Below are 22,132 nucleotides of genomic sequence, written 5' to 3' on the forward strand. Positions count from 1 at the left end.
TGTAAATAGAGCCATTCTAATGACAGACAGTCAGACTTGTAACACTGCAACTTCTGCTAAAGAATTTCATGGTCCACCATGTCAAATGATTTCTTGATATAAAAAGACTATAATCTCTGTTAAAATGATTTTCATCCATTTCTTTCTGCCATGGATTTCATGACTTTGTGTCATATGATAAAATGAATGTTACCTGAAGCCTGATTGAATCCTGTAGAACAGAGTTTAAATTTTAAATAGATCCTATACTTGTTTAAATATTCAATTTTCAACAACATTTGATCAAGTTTGGGAAAATAACAATTTATTCATTCAGATTCCCAGGGCCATCTTTGCATTCAATTTGAAAGATGTGACCATTACATATTTCAGGGTTTCTGGAGAAGTAGCACACATTATACTTAGGTTAATTATGTGTGTTAAAAATCTTTTTATAATTGCTGTTGTAAGCTTAAGAGTTCTAGGACCCATGTATAATCCAAGCAAGGTGATTCATTACATTGAATTAAATAATACTTCTTACTGAAAATTATTAATCCCAGGCTATGACTGGTTTGGCATCAGAATCAACATTGGCAGTGGTAGAGGTATTATTTGTATGTGAGTAGTGACAAAAGAGTCCTACAAAGAACTTCTTGAACATTTTGGCAATAGCATTACAAGATGTTGCTGTTTCATCGTTAAGTTTAGTTTTGAAGGAATGCTGTAATTTTTAGATGGATTTACATGTAGTTCTTATGGAATTCAAATGAGATAGATCTTTTTCTTTCATCCGTTTATTGGCTGTAGTAATTCCTTTTTAATCATATCAAGTACCTGTTTGACTTTCATGGATTTTCTGCAAGGAGTCTGGTATCTAGAGATATTTTGTGTATTTTTGTATACATATTGCAAACATTCCAGGAACATTTTCTTTTCCATGCAAGAAAATATTCTGAAATAGCTATCTAAACTGTTTAATTAAAATCTTACCTTGGTTCAGTCAAAGTCACAGAGTAATTTCCAACCTCAAGCCCTACAGCAGTAGAAGCAAGTTTACTGGTTAAAACTAAATGGAGCAAACAATGACCTACTAAGATTGAAGGATGTTCACAGTAATTTAATTCCAGTTTTTATGTAGGATATTTACTCCAATGCCCACTTTGCAACATCAGATGTTGGTTTTAGTAACGTTGTCCACAGACTGACATTTGTTACAATGTGAGACAATAGGATGATTGACATTTGTTACAATGTGAGACAATAGGATGATTGACATTTGTTACAATGTGAGACAATAGGATGATTGACATTTGTTACAATGTGAGACAATAGGATGATTGACATTTGTTACAATGTGAGACAATAGAATGATTGACATTTGTTACAATGTGAGACAATAGGATGATTGACATTTGTTAATAATGTGAGACAATAGGATGATTTAAGATGGCTGCAGATTAAGGTTCACGTTCTCAGACTCTTTATCATGCATTGGCCGCATGGCATCAAAACTGGGCACAGCAGTTATATGTTCTTAATTAGTTCTAATTGCTTGTAGTACAATCATTATTTTATGGTAATTGTTGAAATGTAAAATGCCTTCACAATCTTTAAGTGTGAATAACCTTAATTTTACAATACATATTTTAGGGGTCAATTAAAAAATGAACTTGAATGTTTTGCAGTAAAGTTGTGGAAAATAAAATAACAGATTGTTTGTTCTAATGGCAGCTGATTAAATATAGTTTATCTACTGTAATGACTATAAAGTCATGTAGGTGCCCTCCCAGCCAGAACTATCTACAGTGTGTGGTTTCTGCTGTGCTCATTTGAAGTCATGTGGCTAAATTACACAGCACATCTTATGATTTCAACTCACCTTATTTATTCTGCATGTACATACAATGCTCTTATACAAAACTATGTACCTGACATAATTTTTAAAATTTGAATTTTTCTGTCACCTTATTCTTTAGACTGTTTTATATCCATGACTAAATTTATAAGCAAAATCTGATGACAAACCAATCATACATTACTGAATTTACCAAAGCAAGCACTTGGTGACCATGAACTTTTACTTTGTGATGTGCCAAGCATATCCTGAAATGTTTATTATCCTCTGGTAAAATTGTTCAGGAATGATATAAGAAAATGTCATTTTAATAAACTTGATCAAATGATTCCTATGACATTGACCTTTCAACATTTGACCTCCAGCTCTCTTAATAAACTTGTTTTCAATGTCTTCAATAATTTTTCATGAAAGACTTACCAATGGTCCTTGCGGCTTTGAACTTGATCTTTTAAACATAAAATCTATAAGTATGTTCTTCCATATAAATAAAGGATAACATAAGGATAAAATCGTCAGAGGGAACTGCAGAGATCCAACTCTGTTATCCCTAATTAGCTGTCATTTAATGACTTAAGTGGTTGAAAATTTACTCACTGAACTCAGAGTGGTGTGTGAAAATTTCCAGTTGTCAAGTAAATTTTCCAGTCACTTGCCCAGTCAGGCAAGTGCTTATTCATGGCTGACCAGTTTTTCTCTTTAATGAAAGGATGTTCTGTTAAGAATATTGCCATCTATGTTCCCTGAGAGTCCTGTACTTTGTACTGTAATTTTGTTTCCTATTTCTTCTGATCAAGCCCTAACATGCACTTAGCTCTCACTCTTCAATATTTATAAAACTTACCCAAGCAAGAAGACTGGTCTCAATTTGCAATTCCTTACAATTGGCATTAAAATGGCCACATAATAAATTCCAGAAAAGAACCTTTCACATGGTCAAGTTATGTTGTTATTATCATCAACTTTAATATTTCTACAATAGCTCATAGAGTTAGGAAGTAAATTGTTTTCTACCTGCCTGACTTGATGATTGAATTTTTTTTAAGATTTTTCAACCCCTGAACATGAAGACTAAAATGAAAGAAAAGTACACATCATGCTGATAATTAAAATAACCAATCAAATTTGGGATTTCATCTATTTAATTAAGGTGAAGCAATGTCTGGATAGCAATGGGTATGAAATGTTTCAAAGGCGTTGACTATTGACTGCCAGTAATAAATTTACTCTTGATTGAATCACAACAATAAATGTGTGACTATTAATCCTTCTGCTGACACAGTATAAATCCTATCAAAGGTTCTCAATAAAGACAATGCTTCATTGGTTAATTTACTTTATTTCTTTCCATCTTCTCATATATATGGTGCTATAAATCCATCATTACTCCACGATATGTATGTGCATAAGAATACATTGTGTGCCATATTTATGATGGTTGATAAGCTATTTCATAAAGTATGTGCCATATTTATGATGGTTGATAAGCTATTTCATAAAGTATGTGCCATGTTTATGATGGTTGATAAGCTATTTCATAAAGTATGTGCCATGTTTATGATGGTTGATAAGCTATTTCATAAAGTATGTGCCATGTTTATGATGGCTGATAAGCTATTTCATAAAGTATGTGCCATATTTATGATGGTTGATAAGCTATTTCATAAAGTATGTGCCATGTTTATGATGGTTGATAAGCTATTTCATAAAGTATGTGCCATGTTTATGATGGTTGATAAGCTATTTCATAAAGTATGTGCCATGTTTATGATGGTTGATAAGCTATTTCATAAAGTATGTGCCATGTTTATGACGGTTGATAAGCTATTTCATAAAGTAAGTGCCATGTTTATGACTGTTGATCATTTCACAAAGTATGTGCCATGTTTATTATGGTTGATAAGCTATTTCATAATGTATGTGCCATGTTTATGATAGTTGATATACTATTTCATAAGGTATGTGCCAAATTTATTATGGTTGATAAGCTCTTTCATAAATATGTGCCATGTTTATTATGGTTGAAAAGCTATTTCATAAAGTATGTGCCATGTTTATGATAGTTGATAAGCTATTTCATAAAGTATGTGCCATATTTATGATGGTTGATAAGCTATTTCATAAAGTATGTGCCATGTTTATGATGGTTGATAAGCTATTTCATAAAGTATGTGCCATGTTTATGATGGTTGATAAGCTATTTCATAAAGTATGTGCCATATTTATGATGGTTGATAAGCTATTTCATAAAGTATGTGCCATATTTATGATGGTTGATAAGCTATTTCATAAAGTATGTGCCATATTTATGATGGTTGATAAGCTATTTCCAAAAGTATGTGCCATGTTTATCATCATTTACATGCTATTTAATCATGCTTATTAAAATGTTCTCCCTACCAGGCCTGAATAAAAAGCCAGTCCACTTGACCAGTTGGATTTTTAGGTATATAAAGTAAATTCAATCTACAGATTTCATATTGCATTGATATAAAAAGAAATAATATAAACCAAGAGACACATAAATAACAGGAATTGTTTGTGATGACCACTCGCAAATCTGTGTGAGATGAGAAAAAAACTAACACACTTGCAGTTTATGTTAAAAAATATCCTTGCAACTTCCATTGAAAACTCATATGAATGCAATGTCTAATAACAAGTGATACTTCTCATTCCCAAAGTGGACATGCTTCATAGCCACCAGAGTCTAAAAATCAAACACAGCCAAGGAAAACAGAACTATCTGAAAGGAATATGACATTTTCAAACAAAAGCTATGTTTAAAATAGTTGGGTTACAGAATTTGCATGGAATATAGAAACAGGATGGATCTTATGACCACGACAATGCTGTCAACTGTTAAGTGCAGTCTACTGATGACCTAATTTATTGGGCAGCTGCACTGTGGATACCAAAGCCTCATCTTTGGAGGCTGGGCCTTGTTCTGATATTGTCATTGATGACAGGTCAGTGGATGAAGATCCTGATTCTTATTCTATGATTGAAACTGATCATCAATTACAACAACAGATTTGGATGTCCAGCCTCAAGATGAGTTGTGTCTGGGGATCTGGATCAGCTGGACAGTAAACATCATTGTCCTAGTCAGTAAACAGTGGCCATGTTAAGCCAAAATTAAAACATTTGAATATGTGATGTAAATATCTTAATTTATGTTTTCTTTATTTTCCATGTTGCATTATCTAAATCCTAATACCAAAGGCTGATATTCATATCAGCATTTACCATTGAGTCATTAACTATGTCTTGCCTTCTTATAAGATGAAATGTAGGACGAATTGGTTATGGACAGGAACAGTAACCTGTCAGCTTGCAGATTTTGGCAAGTTTCAACCACTGCCTTGTAGCTAAGAAGTCATGGTTGCTAAAGGACCATGTTAGCAAAGTAGTTACCTTGTCAGACTCAAGGCATTTTCAACTTTGAGATCCATCTTACAGATCATAACTTGAATGTGCACAGTTAAATGCCATTAACTGCTCTTTGGACCATCTCAGTTATTTATGAAGCAAGGATTGACTGAGTAGTTTTGAATGAATGAAACTAATTATTTTATTCTCAGTTTTTCAGTCAATCTCATGATCAATCCAACTGAAGAAATACCTAAAGTGATCCAAATGGATTGGGGTTTCATTTTCGGAAAATATTTCCAGTAAACAAAACAGGAATTAATAGAAATAAACCTATTTAATCTTCCTTTAAAAACATACAACTGAAAACAATGTTCTTCACTAATATGCATGTTTTTGAGCATCATTAGTTTTAGCTTGAATTTCAGCAGTTCATCTAATAGGAAATAAAGTGTATAGCATAAAGTCTATGGAGACGGAGGCAAGAAAACCCTAGGAAGATAGGGTGAGGTGGGTAGGACTGGGGGGTGGATATGTTTAGGTCTAGTTATTGAAGGTATCGTAGTGGATATGTATGTATGTATGTATGTATGTATGTATGTATGTATGCATGCATGCATGTATGTATGTACATACGCACATACGTATGTGTGTGTACATGTGTGTGTGGACATGAGCAGTTTCACAGCACATCAGCACAATCCTAGTTCAACAGTGTAAAGTAAGTTTAAGGTATCCCCAAAAGGACAAAGAAAAACAAAGCTAAAGCCCAATAAGGGATAACAGGTAAAATCTTTAAAATACAAACTAGTTTTCTGACATAAACCACATCCCCCACCCACCCAAAGGGGCCCTGGGTGTCAGAGACGCCTAAGGCACTCACCTTTACAGACCACTCAAACATTTTCACCTCAGTCCGCATGAGTTTGAGCCATGACTTGACCAGTGGTCATATGTGAGAAAGCTTGCCAGTATCTTCCCATGAGTCAATGGTTCTTCTTGAGGTTCTCTTGCGATCTACTGGCTGCCATAATATAGCCTATCATGAGCTGAAAAATTCTGTTGAACCCCTCAACCTCTCTGACCCACCCCCACCATCCTAACTGGAACATCATTACAGAACACATCCCAAAGCATAAAGCTTGTATCCAGTACTTAGGTCTTGCAACATGCAGCCTTTGTACTCTAGCAGGGAAAATAGGGGTCACATTAGGGGAAATAAATCAACACCTATTTGAAAGAGAAAGTAAGACAGATCACATTTAAATCATCAGGGATATATTTTTGCTCTAATAACTAATACGTATTTTGGTTTTAGTTATTATGTTGGCATCTTCCACATTCTAGTTCTTATAAAATCATGCCATTATTTATGATTCAATCAAAACATGGGTTTGATTGTAATCTTACAATATATTTTAAAAAGAAGCTAATATTTTTGAAACAGTTTGTCCATATTTATACATGTACCTCATTCCTATACAAATTTAAAAAAAACAATATAAACATAAAAGGCAATTCTTCTTTTTGCAGCATACTGTGCTCCATTGAAAAAACATCCTTACTGCAGCTTTTCAAATGATCCAAAAGTAAAACATTTTGTTGTTAAATTCAAGGCTAAATTTATTTTCCTCATATCTTATGCAAGCAAATTTTATGATAGGTCTGTCTGACATATTTCAAACTGAAATTAATTCTGCCCCTGAGCCACTCCACCCTAAGCCAATTTGTTGTAGCCATATCCAACAGGATTTTTGTCTTTCAGTAAGTACCAATGATAAAACAACCCAAGAAATCATCAATAATGGAAAACAACTTCAACTTGTGTGAATCAAAATTACATTTTCTACCAATGTAATAACAGTTTTTGCAATCTCAGTTTAAAATCAGGTTGAAGAAATTTGATCAATGATGGGAGTCTGCAATTTTCTGCGAGGAACCCAGACAATTGGTTATGACCTGGGTTTAGCACCAGAATTATTGAGGCTTAGTCATCTCTCATTATGCCGCATTCTTGACTACTTGGCAATTACATAAGGATGACTTCAAATCAATATTGCAGCCTCCAGGCACAGAACAGTCACATGTAAAATCAATAATTGGAATGCAGCAAAAACATATAACTGCATATCTGATGAAATTATTTTCATGCAAAAAATATTGCGTCATTAATTTTTTTCTAGCATTGTATACTTTACTTTTCATTGTTGTTATTGTATCACCAGACAATAGATAGCATCAAGGATAATAATTTTAGTTTTTACCCCCGACAATAATGGTGCCAAAGATAATTAATTTAGTTCTTCCCATCAACTATAGATGGTGCCAAGGATAATTATTTGAATTTTTTCCCTTGACAATATATGGTGCCAAGAACAGTTGCCTTAGGCTTGGGTTTTTGTCCAGATAGAGAGAAAGGGAGAGCCAGTCATGCTCAGTAAAACTGATGGCCAGTCATGCTCAGTAAAATTGAGGGCCAGACATGCTCAGTAAAACTGAGGGCCAGTCATGCTCAGTAAAACTGAGGGCCAGACATGCTCAATAAAACTGAGGGCCAGTCATGCTCAATAAAACCGAGGGCCAGTCATGCACAGTAAAATTGAGAGCCAGATATGCTTGGTAAAACTGAGGGCCAGTCATGCTCAGCAAAACTGAGGGCCAGATATGCTTGGTAAAACTGAGGGCCAGTCATGCTCAATAAAACTGAGAGCCAGTCATGCTCAATAAAACTGAGGGCCAGTCATGCTCAGTAAAACTGAGAGCCAGATATGCTTGGTAAAACTGAGGGCCAGTCATGCTCAGTAAAACTGAGGGCCAGACATGCTCAGTAAAACTGAGGGCCAGTCATGCTCAATAAAACTGAGGGCCAGTCATGCTCAGTAAAACTGAGAACCAGATATGCATAACTGCACAATACTGGCTATATAGTACTCAGAAAAACTTTGCTTCTAAATCTTCAATGGTAACAATGATAAACATCAATTTGCTTCTAAGACTTCAAATGTAAACAATGACTAAAATCATCAGGAACATAATCCCTTTTTAATAAGAGTTATCATGTATCCCTGAAAGTTGAAAGAAAAGTTTAAATTCTTTAAAGGTATATACAAAATAAAATGTTACCAAAATGTTTCTGGGAAGTTAATTGTTTGAGGGTCAGAACAGACAAAGATATTCTACAATGCATATGTCATGTCACACCTAGAATATTGTTGTTCTATCTGGGGTAATAATGGTACAGAAAATCAGAAAAGATTACTGAAATTTTAGAAAAGAGTAGCTAGAGTTATTCTTGATGCTGATTTAGATACACTAGCAACAAATCTTTTTAAAACCATAAAGTGGCTTCCATTTCAGCAGAGAACTCAGTTTCAGCAGGGTTTACTAGTATATAAATCCTTACATGGTTTGGCCCCTGATTACCTTAAATATAACTTTAAATTTGCTAAACATGTACATATGTATAAACTAAGATCCATCTCAAACAACAAGTTATATTTACCTAGACCAAATTCAGAGTTTTATATGTATAGTTTTGCTTTTCTAGAGCCAAACAATGGAATTCCATGCCACCCTATATAAAGTATGCTGACACATGCCAAGCTTTTAATAAGCTTCTTAGTCAATATCTACAGAAATAATCATTTGTATGATTTTGTTTAATTCAATACTACTACCTTTCACAACATTGTTTTCATGTACTCACCTAAAATATTTTATATGTTTGCTACTACTATTTGTATGAATCCTGTTTTTACTCACCCTTGAAGCTTTGTGCATATTTATTGTAGCAGTAGATCAATGTCTAATTTTTAATAGCTTTTGTTGTTGAAAGACACCTCATCTTGTGTGTATATATATATATATATATATATATATATATATATATATATATATATATATATATATATATATATATATATATATATATATATATATATATATATATATTACAAATGTCATTATAGAGGCCTCATGTTAGATTGGTCAGTTAAACAAATGAGCTTCTTCTTAAAATAAAGTCATTATTATTATTATTATTATTATTATTATTATTATTGCCAAAATGTTAAAAACAATATAAACACTGGCAAAAGACAATACTTGATGTAGGCATGCTACCTTGTTGATCTATTGGCTAAAAATTTTACCATATTTAGGCCTGCTAAGTTACTGGTCCATTGGCGACCAGTTTTACAATATTTAAGAATTCTAGCTTTTTGGTCCACTGGCTGCCAGTATTTAGGCATGCTACCTGTTGATTTACTGGCTATACATTTTACCATATTTAGGCATGCTAACTTACTCGTCCACTGGCTGCCAGTATTTAGGCCTGCTACTTTGTTGGTCCTCTGGGATTTTACAGTATTTTTCTGTGCATATTACTCAGCCCAGTTCAAAACTGTACTATATATACATGCTTACAAGCTGAGTCACATATCAAACAACAAAGATCCTGATCTGCCATCGCATAATGCACCTGCAGATCAAGGTCTGTGCTCCTTGTTCTACTGATTACTCCTAAAAAATTGTGCAGTTTGCAGTTGGAATGGCGCTTGTACGTTTTGCCTTTGTGAAACGTTACACGCAGTGATATCAGTTTCTAAAAATAGCTTTTTGGACAAGGCCAACCGGTGTAATGGCATTCAGTGTTCTTATCAGTGTTATGGTTCTTATGATTGTTCTTACTGAAAACCACGTACCAGGCATTAAATTTGTTAATCTGAATATGGATGTGCATTCCAATATTTAGTTACAATGGTGCTTAAGCCTGCAGACTGTATAAAACATATCATCAATTTTGATGAATCTTTCTAGAACAGTATAATAAACAAATTGCTTGCATTTCATCACCGATAGATAAAACCTGAATATTCCGAGATGAAAATTCCAAGGAAACTGCCAGCCCCCCATTAAATAATGAAATAATGTGGATGAAGTATTCTTGTATGTGATTCATGTTTTAAATAGAGAGGGGTGTATGTAGTTAAGTGACAAATTTCTTATATTTTGTTTAGCACATATAAATTGCACTTATTTGAAGTGATATGCATGTATAATCTAGAAATGTTACATAGATATTCCATACATTTAAAAACAATGCATCAATGTTTGTTTTGGGGTTTTATTTGTTTGTTTTGTTGGTATTATGCATTAGTGATTTTATTAACCTTTTCTGCTTCTGATGTGTTAATCGGTAACAAAGTTAAGAAAAGTGGAGAGAAAATTTGTACTTATTTCAATGTCTGTTTTACAAACAAATCGTGATATTGAATGACAGTTTAGAACATATAAGAATGCTTTATGTTCGTTAGAGTTATGGTGTTGAAAAGAGCAGTACTGGTTGATTCTATTTATGCCATGTGGATAATACATTTCCTCAATTAAAAGATATATACCAAAAAAATTGTTGGGAGGTACAATTTTATGCATGTATTGATGGAAACAGCAACACAAAAACTGCTGTCCATAATAACAACAGCCACCCTTAAAATGATACACATTTTACACACAAACACTGAGTGAAAAGGAAACAAAGTAGACATAAATAAATATTATTGGTTTCAACACATTCATTTGGAACACACACACACACACACACACACACACACACATTTATATATATATATATATATATATATATATATATATATATATATATATATATATATATATATATATATAAATATAAATATATATGAACCTAGGAGAGTTTTACTAAACGAAAATTGGAAAACAATACAAACGGATGACAAAGAAATAAAAAATATACAAAATTATTACTGTACACACAAATATATTATAGTTGAATATATGAAACCATTAAATAGTGAGGGAAGTGCAAATGAAAACTTTATTTTTGCATATATTCGCAAATTGCTACGTGTTACTAAGCGTCTCTTTGTGCTTCGTCCAAAAACAATATGGCGGCAGCTGGGCACAATGATGTTATGATCTATATTTAGCACAAGGTAGATTTAAGTACAAGCGCCATTGTCATATAAGCAAATATATGCAATAGAGCTAGATCTGCTGTCTCATAATAACCTGGTAGACCATGGTTTTCATGTTCACTTGATATCGCAAGGAGATTCTTTGTTTATATTTGTTTTGTGTTCAATAGCACATCAAGACATGAAAAGCTATATCATACTAAGGCAATTAGATTAAAGCCCATACATGCATCACAGTGACCTACTCTGCCGGTCTATTCATCATACTAATCAGCCACTACTGCTCCTTGTATCCCATGCAAAATGAAGTGGACCCTGCTCTGCCTCTTTGTTGTGTCATGGCATGGCGGCTTTGGGTCTATGCTTTTTATAGTTGACATGAGTATGTCTAGTAGTACAGTGTTCACATTACAAGATGGTTCACGCACAAGTCTAAATTTCTGATTCAAGATTTTATTACTTTTGATTTTTTAAGATCTTGAGCAGTAAATATTTTGCATCATCACTGAGCAAATCATTCTATGTGACTGAGTTGTTTTAGAACAGGGGTCCCTCTACATAAAACCCCTCACTGTACTGCCACCACTCTTACAACACAGGTATGGTCATGAATACAAGTGGTCAATTAATGTTTTAGCATTGCTCCTTAATTTAGTTCACTTTTATTTTTTCTTCTTGACTCATGGAAACCAATTATTATGTGATTTCACATCATTAAATACTCTATTTCTGTGGCTAAATGCACCATCTGGACATCGTACTGAAAAAAACCTCTGTACAAGTCTCCCTCATTTATGCAGTGACACTGTTACAATGGCCAAAATGGTTAGAGTGTCCGTCTCAGATGCATGAGGTTACAGGTTCAAACCTGGCAGAGTCATACCAAAGAGTTATGAAAATGGTACTGGCAGCTGCCTCGCTAGGCACTCATTATTAGGTTAGTATTAGGACAGGTCGACCTGGTGTCAGGATAATGTGACTGGGTGGGAAATGATGCTACATGTCTGCAGCATGATGCCCCAGTGCTAGACATCACTATAAACTGTCACACTGCAGACATTATAGTGATATGATTGTTAAAGCTATGTTAAAAATCCAAATCACAATCACACTTATACAGTGACACTATTATGACTGCCATAAACATTGTTATGAAAATGGAGCTCTGTAGTTGATATTTGTGTCATCACACATTTTTTGTCAATGTTAAAAATCTTAATTTATTTTCTTTATATAAAATCTTAAAATACTATCTAAACAGACTGTCACAAACAGTCTCTTTCCTGCGTGAAGACAGAAAAAGAAGAAAAAAATTACAAACTCCTACATGAAGACAGAAAAAGGATAAAATAATAACAGAGATGAAAAGTTTAGTGAAGCAATATATAGTGTTGATAGTTATCTTGTTACAGCTATTGGAGGAAATCAATTATTTATCTCTGCATCCTTGCCATCTAGAAAAAAGCAATTATTTGTGGGATGATAGAGTAGACCAGTAGCAAGTAGACAATTTAATGCTCTGTACAAATTTTTGGAAAGTAGTTTGCAGAAGGAGAACAATGGCAATGCACCCTCCAACCTGCTGCAAGATTTTTTTCGTCGAGTTGCTGATACACATATGTGGAATCAAATATAGGTTGCAAAAAATGATAGATAACATAGATTAGTAAGATAAGATAGTACAGTCAAATTATAAAGAATTTCTCACTTTTGTTATTTCTTACATTTTTTCCCACAACAATCCTTCATTAATTTTGCTATACACTGGTACAGTTTTGAAACAGAACAAGGTCACAAGTAAAAACAATAACAGGAGATCAATTAAATTTTTATGCATAATTCATTTGCTAATTTGTTAACTCAGAAGGTGAAAATTCACTATTGCCTAAAATGCTTTAGTGGTATACTTAAGTCTCTTTAGAAAAATATGGTTAATGTGAGTGGTATATTAAACAACTGACACAATTTTTAGAATCCTCTCAGATAACTGAAATTGACCACTATGGTTACCTAAGTGGTTAGAGCTTCCATCTTGGATGTGGGAGGTCATGGGTTTGAACTCTGGCTGAGTTATACCAAAGACTTATAAAACTGGTACTAGCAGCTGCCTCACTTGGCATTCAGTGCTAAGAAGTTAGTGTTAGGATTGGTCAACCTCAGGTGCCAGTGACTGGGTGGGACATGATGCCACATGTCCCTGGCATAATGTTCCTGCCTGTGCTAGACATCACTATAAGCTAGCACACTGCAGACATCATATGATCCAGATTGTTAAAACTACATTAAAAATCTCAAACACACAGTTAACTGAAATTTAGTCTCTCCTTTTTATCTTAACTCTGCCAAAGGTTGACCCATTTTTATTAAAATACTTGAAAGCCATCACTGACCAACTTGGATGCCTCTATTACTTACAAGACCTCATAAAACAATATATTTGGCTTTAAATATCCAGATCACAGTGATAAGGTAATCAATCAAAGGCTTGTCACAGACAAACATTAGCCTTCTGAAGCCAAGTACTCAGACACACATCATTACCCCAGTATAACATTTCTGGTCCCCAGCAATCTGGTCCAAATGGTATCTATAATGTGTGGAAAGATTGCATAAATGTTATATTTTTTTCAAATTAATTTTTAAAACGTTTCCCCCCAAAACAAAAAATTTCTCCCAAAGCACAAAATGATATGTGGTAGACAGTTTTTAAAATTGATTTTTTGTCCTACTACCAGTAGAATCACATGTATGCACCCTTTCTAAATCCATTTTAAAGTTCCTTTGCAAAATCATACATACGTACATACATACATTCTGTCAGAATTGTTGCTTTAGTCTATTTTGTATTTGCTTGTCCTATTCATCAAGCAAGTCAGCATGGTGATTAAGCAAGAGAGATGGGCATTCATGCCTTAAGGACATATTTCTTGTTTTAGTAATGACTTCATTTGTCCTGGAGGGATTACAGTAATGGCGGCTATAGGTGGAAGCTAGTAAAGTGGGCTCTAGATTTTGGTGGTTATAAGTGGTTATTTTTACAGTGAAATGGTTCACAGTTGTTGGGATAATATGTGAATATTCATGGAATGCAGGGTATATAACATTACTGGTGGATCATAATCAATTTTGAAGAAAAAAAGTGTTTTTCCACTCAAAATTCAATTATGATGGAGTAGAGATGCAAGTTTAGTGGTGCAGTTTTGAGACATTCCCTACCTGATTTGTTTGACTCATTTACTTATTTCATTGTAGTTACTTGTCCATCAGTTGCCTTCAATTGTATGAATTGTTTGCCACATGGTGAGTGATAAATGTCAGTGTCACAATTGAGTAGTGAGAAAAAATTAGTCCAAACAAGATTATCTAAAAGCAGAAGTGGAAAGAAAGATCAAGGCAAACAACAAATAAAAACCAGATTACAGAGTGGTGCCCTAATGGAGACATCTGACACAAGTTTGAGTGAATCAAGCTTGAGTACAATTCAGCTGGACTTGGAGGAAATAAAGCAAAGTCTCAGAGGGAGCATTTCTTATATCACTTGTTTAGGCTTGAATATACAGTAAAACAAGAAAGACTGAAAACAACAAGATTTGAAAAATACAATAATTTATTTCCCTGGAAAAATTCTGTAAAGATGGAAAAAATATAACTTACAGTTTTATAGAATCAAATCCATAAATAATCCAAAAATAATCAGAGAATACATTTTTTTAGTCCTAATAACAAAATGTTCTACTGATTTCACATTTGAATCCTGATGAAGAATCCAAGATGGAAGACAATGACGTATGCTGCAATCTTAGTGTTGAAGTCTACATTTCCTTGTAAAAATAAAAATTATCACTCCGGTTTCTAATAGCTGAATACAATTTTATAAAAAAAACTGTCCTTGTTCCACAGTATTACATGAGCACACATATTTTCCAGAAAAATAATGGAATTAGTTCTTTTAAATCCAAGTAATCTGAAATAATTCCACACCAAGTAATTTGAAATAACTCCAAACAGCACAACATACAACAGTTTAACAGCCCAGCTTCTACTGAGATTAATTCTCAAAAACATGGGTTATATGGGCTTCCTAAAATGTAAACAAAGGCCACATGATCAACTTCTGAAGTTTATAGAAGCAAATACTTGTTACAGATCACTTTTACCCAGTATGACCCTGACGAAAACCAATCATTTTTACTCTAAGAAATAATAATTAAAAAAATTGTTTTTATCATAAAGACAAAGTCCCATCATGACCTTGGAAACAACCAATCATTTTAAAATAAAATATAACTTCTTTACGAAGGTTGCTACAAATTCTGAAACAAGGTCAGGATTTAGATCAACACCTGGTGTTATAAGCTAACAGTCAAGGCCAAACTATTTTCTAAAAAAAGTATCTCTAGTGAATAGATTTACATTACAATATCATGAAACTAACAAACAATTAAATTGAAATAAATATATATTAAATCAAATATAATCAAATCAAATATACATAACACTTCCAGGGCCCCCAAGTTGCCAAATGGTCTAAAGCACTCTCTGTTACGTATCACTGCCATCTCACCTCTGCCTGCATAGGTTCGAGTCTCGGATTCAGCCAATGTCGGTATGTGAGAAAGCTTGCCAGTAGCTTCTTGTGAGTCGGTGGTTCTTTCTGGAGTTTTCCCGGGTTCTTCCTCCACCATCAATACTGGTCACCATGTATAGCCTATCATGTGCTGAAAAATGGCGTTAAACACTACAACAACAACATCAACATAACACTTCCCCCATAAAGAAAAAGAAAGATTTATACATAACTCATTTCACATCTGCTATTTGCTAACTTGGTGAAAAAAGATGACCTAACAGAAATTTTTTCAATTATTGTGAGGAAATTGTTAGAGAATGTGAAGGAAGGTCTGAGAAAGGAGATATTTGTAGAAAGTGAAAGGGTAGTAATGGAGAGGACAGGAGAGCTGATGGATAGGGTGGATTCACTGGAATTTGAAAACCACCAATTGCAAGAAAAATTAAAAGAGGCAAAGAAGGAAATTGATAAAATGAGGAGTGATATGAAAGATTCTGCCAGAAGATCAAAGCAAGCAAGTGCGGCTTCAAACCAAATCGAACAATATTCAAGGAAACTGAATGTCATTTTTGGGTTGGAGGAGGAGGAAAATTAAAGTTTGAGAAAGTGAATTCCGACAGTGGTGAAGGAAGTCACAAAGATTAATTTGAACAGGGACATAAAGGCTGTGGTAGGATTCAAGGCCGACAGGGACAAGTCATTGTCAAATTCTGGAGTCTGGATTGTAAACATCCAATTATCAAGAAGCGGAAGGATTTTAAACAGAACAATGGAATTAGACTGGTAGAGGAATTGTGACATTGATGAATACTGAACTTATCAAAAAATTATCCAGGTTTTAGGAAATTGACAGTGCATGGTACTTAAATGGATCTGTTTATGGTAAAACCAAATCTGGAAAAAGGATAAAATTTGACATCTATGATGACATTGATGAGAAAATTAGAATATAAGTGTAATATGCAACTCTATGAACTCATGAAATTGACCCAAAAAGTATGGGAACTTTCGTTTTCATACTCCTTTTTTTTCTTCTAATTTGTTTTAATATTTTTCTGTAAGACACTTCTTTCTCTCTTTAATTAATAGATTTGTTTATTTGCTCTTCCATTGTGTTATATCTCTCCCTAATCAATTCACTCATTAGTTCATAAATCATCTGTCACTCATATATACCTTCATTTACTCAGTCATTTACTCACCTTATTTAACACTACTCTTCCATGTTCAGTTTTTCAGTCTCCCATTCTTGCTCATTCATTCAATCACCCACCACTTCCATGTATGTTCTCATTCATAACTTTCTTTCTCTTCCCTTTAACCCTTCTTTCATTCATTAATTTGTAATTTATACTCTTATTAATCTGTGCCTATTGGTTTACAAAACTGTCTTAGCTCTGGAAAGGTCTGTCAGAGGTGCACAAGAGCTATCGCAAATGGAGTTGCTTCACTTGTCGCCTATTGTATACTGTATCAATGTTAACTGCAGCCAAATCTACAGCATGTACTGTAACATCATGGATGATTTTATTATGGATGTTTGTATTTTGTCTTTAGCGTGAATGTGAAAGCCATTCATATGATAAACTTAAGGTGATAATTACTTCATACATTCCTGTACAAGAACATGTATATGTACAATTTCTGCTTTTTTATGGATAATAACATAAAAATTATATCTATAAATGTCAGAGGCCTGCAAGGTTCAGTCCTTAAACAAAGGGACATTTTCCATTGGGTAAAACAAAACAATGTACACTGTACATGCATTTATAGTATGCTTGCAAGAAACTCGTAGTACAAAAAATGATGAAATATATTGGGCAGCTGAATGGGGATACAAAGTATATTTAGCCACTGTTCTTACATAATAATGCTGCAGTTGCAATATTCTTTAAAAATAATTTTGAATTCATAATTCATACAGAAAGATGTGACAGTCAAGATAGATTTATTATTTTAGATATTACAATTAATGGCAACAGAATAACCCTTGTGAATTTGTATGGTTATAATGATGATGATCCTAGCTTTTTTAGAAAGTTAAAGGAGGAGATCTTTTTTTTGAGAACTCATCAGTTATAATGTGTGGATACTGGAACACTGTTCAAGACTTAGATTTGGATACTTATAATAGTTTACATGACAAACACCAACAGTCTAGGGCAGCAATTCAAGACCTGAAAAAACGAATTGGAATTAATTGATCCCTGGCAAAATTCCAATCAAGACTTAAAGATGTATACCTGGAGGCAAAAATCTCCCTTGAAACAAAGTAGATTAGATTACTTTCTTGTATTGGATGACATTCATTGTTTTGAGTGTGGCTTTTTCCATGTATCCAAGGGGAAAAGGATATTGGAAATTTAATGCCCAACTGTTGAGGAACATTGAGTATACTGATTTGGTCAAAAAGTGTATAACTGACACTGTAAATGAATATTATGTAGGGGGGAAATAAAGATGACTTTCTCCATGTTTCTCTTTCCTGTAATGATCAAATGTTCTTTAAAATTTTGAAAATGAAAATAAGATCTGAAACTATATGTTATACTATCAGAAAAACAAAAGGTTAACAGAAAAAATTAAAGAAAATTAAAGGAAAAAATACATTGAAGGTGTTATATTAAGATCTAAAGCTAGATGGTATGAATTTGGGAAAAAAAAACACAGTACTTTTTAAATCTTGAAAAAAGAAACTATGTCAATAAGACAAGAAAGGAAATTATTTTAGATGATGGGAGAAATATATCTGACCATATAGATATTTTAGAAGCTCAAAAACAGTTTAATATGGAGTTGTACAAAAGTAGAAATGATAAGCTTGATGGTGAGACTACTCAAGAAACTCAAAACAGATTTTTTAATCACAATATTAAACTTAGTCAAGAGGAAAGAGAATCATGCGAGGGTCTGCTTACAATTAATGAATGTCTCTAAAACGGATGGAAAAAATGGAAAAAGTCATGGCTTAGATGGATTCACTGTCGAGTTCTATAAATTCTTTTGGAAGTCTCTTGGGGGATTTATATGCAGATTGATAAATTACAGATATACTGTAGGAAAACTTTCAGATTTTCAAACTCAAGGAGTCATTACATGTCTACCAAAATAGGAAAAAGACAGAAGATATTTTAAAAACTGGAGATATATATTACTTTTAAATATTAACTTTAAGATTGCTTTGGGAGCCATTGCAGCTAGGATTAAAAAGCTTCTCCCAGCAATAATCAGTGATACTCAAAAAGGATATATGAAGGGTAGATTCATTGGAGAAAATACCAGGCTATTATATGATATCATGGACCAACATGAGAATGAAAATAGACATGGTTTATTATTGTTAATAGACTTTGAAAAAGCCTTTGACTCAATTAACTAGACCTTTGTGGAAGAAGCTTTACAATGTTTTAAATTTGGGGAATCTGTTTGTAAGTGGTTTAAACTGTTTTGTAATGACTCTAAAAGTTGCGTTATAAATAATGGGCATATGTCATCTTTTTTTAGACTTGAAAGAGGATGTTGTCAAGGAGATCCCTTTGCACCTTTTTTGTTTATCATTGGGGTTGAGATTTTAGCTATAACTTTTTTTTTTAAATGTGGATGTACGGGGACTGATCTTGGACGTTAGTAAATATAAATTGGGTCAGTATGCTGATGATACTTTTATTCTTCTTGATGGATATAAACTTTCTCTTAAAGCAATTATGAATATCTTGCAAGGTTTCTTTCTATTATCTGGATTTAAATGTAACATAACTAAAACAAAAGCTATTTGGATTAGAAACAGGAAATTTTCTAACGAAGAAATATGTCCTGAAATGGGGCTAATTTGGTCCTCTTCTAACTTGAAATTCCTTGGCATAGATATTTCTCCAGATTTACAACAAATGGTGGAAATTAGTTATATTAAGAAACTAACAAAGGCAAAATGAATACTGGCAAGATGGAGTCAAAGACATTTCTCAATAGTTGGTAAGGTAATTGTTGTAAAAACTCTTGTTCTGCCCATATTCATACATCTTTTTTCAGCACTTCCAAACCCATCAGCAAAAGTTGAAGCAGAACTAAATCACACATTATTTAAATTTGTATGGGGTGGAAAAGTAGAGAGAATAAAACGTGATATACTAGTTTCCCCAGAAAATGAGGGATGACTAAATATGATACACATATTTTCATTCATTAGGTATATTAAGATAAGATGGGTAAAAAGATTGCTGGAAAAGGAAAATGGAACATGGCAGAACTTAGTCAATACAACTATAATCAGAAATAAAAAGGATATTTGGAATTTAGGGATAAGGAAATAAGAAGAATTTAGCAAGCTCATTAAAAACAGTTTTTGGAGAGATGTAATTTTGGCAGTATCTAATTGGAAAGAGAAACCGCAAAGTCCAAATGAATATCTATCCATGAGTATTTTAAATTTTGTCCCCCCCCTAAAATGTTTTATCAATACAAATCCTGGACAGAAGCCGATTTTGAAATTCTGAATGATCTAGTAGATGATCACAGTAATTTAATACCTTTTGAAATAATAGAACAAAAAACTAGAAGCAATGATTTCTTGAAATACTTCTCCTTAATATCCAAAATTCCTAAAGCGTGGAAAGATGCTATAAACTTTCTTCTAGTACATAATAATTTTGATATTAGCAGGAGGATAAATAATGAACTTGCAAAAACAAAATTGACTCAAGTTTGCTTACAAAGATCTTTTTAAAAAAAAGCTAAAAGGCAACACACTGCTAAGCAAGTAACTTGGATGCAAGTATTTAATAAAAATGTAAGTAGTGAGGAGTGGTCTGATATTTATAGCCAGGTGAAATGCTGTACCAAGGATACCAAACTGATCTCTTTTAACTTTAAATTAATCCATAGAATAATCACTACTAATGATTTTCTGAAAAGAATTAACATATTAGATGACCACAAATGTACATTCTGTATGAGTGAAAATGAAAGTATTGAGCATCTCTTTTATGACTGCAATATTACTTCACAGTTTTGGTACAGTTTTTTTGAACTTTTTGCACCTTTTTGCCCAAATATTGCACATTTGTCCCAAAAAGAAACATTATTAGGAAGTGAACAAGTGGACAGTTTGTGTAATTTCTTGCTTATTTTGGCAAAATATTATATTTATACTTGCCGATTCAATAATAAAAATCCTTCTATTTTTGCTTTTAAGCAAATAGTTGCAATGCATAAGAACACTGAAAAATACACTGCAAAAGTACATACAAAAGAGGACCAATTTCTTCAAAAATGGACCTCAATAATGAACATTAACTTGTATCTAACTTGATGGTAAACAGGAACAAAATACTGTAATATCACAAAGTCCATGTCACCTTGATTGTGTGCCATATACATGTGTGTGTGTGTGTGTTTTGTTTTTCTGTAGATTATATTATCCCTAGATTATCTGATAACCAGAAATGTTTGACTGTAAGGTGACCTTGGGATGGTTTCACAACCCAGTGCTCAACCTATTATGGGGTTAATTAAAAAAAAAAGAAAAAAAGACTTAATTTGTCCATCTGCTGTTACCAGTTTTATTTCTTCACAGTAATGCCGACCATCTAGCTACCACAATTTGCACATGTACATTGAGTTGGAATAAGCCTACTGATTTTATAAGTCAAAAAGTCAAAAGTCAAAGTTACTGTTACTGAAAGTATTAAAATGGTTTCTATACAGACTGGAACCAAACTTTGTGGGCGGTATATATATATATATATATATATATATATATATATATATATATATATATATATATATATATATCAAGTACATTTAACCTCAGAAAGGGGCATTACTGGAGGAAAAGCATCAAAACCTGACAAAAGAATAACAAGCACATGTTTTTTACCTCATGTCAATAATGGCTACCAAGTCTCAAGGCAGTTCACTAAAAGCTGAAGGGATAGACAGAACAAGATGCACATGTTCACCTTATATCAGTAATGTCTGCCAAGGTTCAGTGTGTGTGTGTGTGTGTGTGTATACTTTTAACATGGAGAAGGGGTACCAGTCTGGAAAAACAGCATGGCAGAATGAAATGCATATTTTGACCTGTTATTGGCAAACTCTGGACAATTCATTAAAAACTGTGATACTAGTGACACACTGCATCATCATATATAGTATATACTTGTAGTATGAAAGAGGCATAACTCTGAAATAAGGCATGATAACAGCAAGTTATGGTAACAGCAATTTATTAAAAGCTGTGTGACTACCCGGCTGTAGAATGTCCATCATATTCCATGAAAAACGATGGAAAACGCTGGAAAATTCTAGCATGGAAAACGCTGGAGTATTTGGACTAATATTCCAGCCTCTGTCCAGGGTAGGCTGGAAAACCCTGAACAATTCTTGCATGGAAAATGC

At 33.3% G+C, this 22,132-nt stretch overlaps 1 long non-coding RNA gene across 1 annotated transcript in view; it reads right to left on the minus strand.

The window, feature by feature from the left end:
• LOC149807305 (uncharacterized) overlaps positions 1-22,132 on the minus strand; it is a 119,847-nt gene that overhangs the window by 49,453 nt on the left and 48,262 nt on the right. The window lies entirely within an intron of this gene.

The sequence above is a fragment of the Sinohyriopsis cumingii genome, chromosome 1 (genome assembly GCF_028554795.1).
Source record: "Sinohyriopsis cumingii isolate HCF-2022 chromosome 1, ASM2855479v2, whole genome shotgun sequence".
Taxonomy (NCBI): domain Eukaryota; kingdom Metazoa; phylum Mollusca; class Bivalvia; order Unionida; family Unionidae; genus Sinohyriopsis; species Sinohyriopsis cumingii.